We start from the raw sequence: 3,010 nt of genomic DNA on the forward strand, positions 1-3,010 counted from the left end.
AGATCAGTATAAGCAAGCATTTCAGTCATTAATAACTGTCTTTCCAACACATGTTAGTAGTGAGAGGGGATATTTAAGGCTGTGTACTTAGATATTATGCATGGAAATTCCCCATGGATATATAAAATCAAATGGGAAGGTAATGCAAAGTCGTATTAGGCAGAGAAGCCTGTTTAATATCATCTTTGGCATTAAGAACATCTCTGAGTTGCAGAAAGGCAAATTTACTAATTTAATTGTACCTTGTAGAGATATGTAACTTCTAATGCAGGATTGTAATAGAAGAAAAGGACTGAGCTTCTCACTGACTCACATACACACAGAAGATTGCTCATATTCAAAGAGGAGTATATAGTGTCGCTTTTGTTTAGTGTGTTCTGTATCTTCTTTGGCAGAGTGCAAACTTCTGAAACAAGCCCGGGTAAGGGAATATTTCTGAATCTCCTCATAAAGAGAAGGGAACAACTTATACACATTATTTAAGTATGTAGAAATCCAATTCACCCTTGAGAGTGGTGAAAATCCTAGGTTACCTTGGTTAGTGGGAGAATATTTGGGTTCTGCCTCATTAGCTTCCCATTATGGCCCTAGCTACAGATATGCATACCATGAGTCAAAACTTGGTGAGTCCAGAAACAATCCAGAATATTTTTCCTGAAGTACGATTGGTCTTCTGGGCATGCTTCCACAAGACTTTCTTTGTCTCTACAATTGATAACAAATTTTCAAGTATATTTACTAGGTTTTAGGCAGATGAATCCATGTCTATATTTTATTCTCTGCTATATATTCATGGATGTAGTGTGGTCCCATCTCTTACAGGTGTTGAAGTTGCTGGGGAGGCTTTCATGTGCAATGACAAGTGACCATATTCAGAAAGGTCAACTAGAGTTCACAGGGGTAACTCTGAAGTGTCTTTGAAAACATGATTGCTTGAGAAACTCACTTGCCAAAAGAAAACATTTTGGAGTTTTCAATTATCAGATAATTTTGTCCCAAACCACCTTAGATAATATAGAATACCTGGAAAAGACTGATTTGCAAGAGATGCATTGTAAGCTTTCTAATGTATCCTGTTGTCTCGAAGTACCCATTTTTTTTTCCACAGAGGAAGAAGCATAAGGCCCCCTTCACTTTAGTCCCTGTTACTAAGTAGTAAAATGATTTATAACAAATTGTACAAATGGACAAATATGAGGGCCATGGAAGAGAAAAATAAAAGTTTAAATCCCCTTGGTATAAAGTACAAAAGTCAAAAGCAGTCTTTTGTCTAAGAACTATGTCTTATGCCTTATCTAAAAGTGAAAAGGTGAGTAATAATGGCAGAATGGGAGTACTAGACACCTTCTATGAAAGAATAATTGTGCGACCCTCTTAAACAAAGGTGAATGTCATAATCCCCTTGGTCATTGGGTGCATAAATCATACTTCCCTGACTTAAAAGGGATTAGCAGTAGAGGAATATCCCAAGATATATAACCAGGTTTTGAAACACTTCTTCAGATGTTAGTCTTTAATCTGGGGAAGACTAGCTAGCATTCAAATGGTGTTTGTGAATGATGCAGGTTGAGAAATTTGCTTCATCTATTTTCGGTCAGCCCTTTAGATGTAGGTATTAACGGCAGAATTCTCGATTTCTGTTGACTGGCTAAATGATAGAAGACATGAATTCTTGACTCTGTTTGCAAATACTAGGTTCTGGCATATCTAGGCTAGACATCATTCAGAGAGGAAGTCTCTCATAGATCAACATCTGTAAGCTTAAATATAAGACTAAAAGTATCATAAAACAAAGGCCCAAGGAACCACTACTTAGGTAGAGAACATGTTGAGCATAGTACATAACACAGGGGATATCCCATAATCCTTCAGAAAAAAGTCTCAGTCTGTATTATGCATGCTAGGCTGTCCCTGGAAATCAATGTCAGATTCAAAGATTCTTTTATAATGGAACAGCAGTTCTCAAGTGTTAGCCAAAATTATCAGAAGGATGACTTATCACACTTCCTCAATGTCAGCTGTTTACATTATAACTTATTAGAGCTGAAATTCTATAGTTATGTAGTAACCAAGAAACATTTTTATAGCTAGGGGTCTGTGCACTCTTTGACCTTGGAAGAAATGTTTGATGCTCACTTTGTTATAGGTGGAAAAATGAAGAATATAGGTACATAGGATTTCTGAGGAGTAGACCCATGTGCATCAGACACACTTTCAAAAATTGGGAATTATACTCCCTTGGCCACATAGGAAAATCTGATACATTTTCAGCAGACATTTGCATACCTTGTAAAATTAAGTCCATTATACCCTAGAACATTCTCAGATTCCAAGTCATCCCTGTGATTTGGTATGTTCATATCTAGAGAGGGATCTGCAAGAGATATGTCAATACTCTTAGAATTGTTGAATTTTTTTTGTTTCTGTTTCAAGATAAATTGCGTAGTTACATTAGTGTTCAGTCAATCTAACAGTTCTAGGCTGCAATGGTGAGAACAGTTTTTACTGATTGAATTGAAGGAAGTAGATAGACTCCAGGTTCTTCTTCCTCTCATTGTTCTCTATGACCTGCCACTATAGTGAACAATGTTTCTCAGTAAGTAGGGAAATCAATGTGCCTATGCTCAGAAAAGGGAACTAGGAGAGCTCATTGAGTCATTTGGAGAAGTTCTAACTCCTGTCTTTCATAGGGTGAAAAATGTCACGCAAAATTTGGGAGGCAGAATATCTCCAATGGTTCTGTTGTAAGGGTGAATGCCATAATTTACTTTTTAAGGAAGAACATGATCCAGGAAAATTCTTGTCATATTTGAATTCTTCTTTAAAGCATAGAAAACATCTGTCTCTAGCAACTCCATTGAAGGCATGAGTGAAATCTTTACATTCTTCTCAGAGTTTGTATGTAAATTCCTGGGCCTAGCTTCTCAAACATATAAACAAATTGAAAGATGTTATCACAAAGAAGAGGAACTTCCCAATTTTGGGGAAACTTGTCAGTAAATGGCCTGGT

Source organism: Cricetulus griseus, unplaced genomic scaffold, assembly GCF_003668045.3.
Source record: "Cricetulus griseus strain 17A/GY unplaced genomic scaffold, alternate assembly CriGri-PICRH-1.0 unplaced_scaffold_262, whole genome shotgun sequence".
NCBI classification, from domain to species: Eukaryota; Metazoa; Chordata; class Mammalia; order Rodentia; family Cricetidae; genus Cricetulus; species Cricetulus griseus.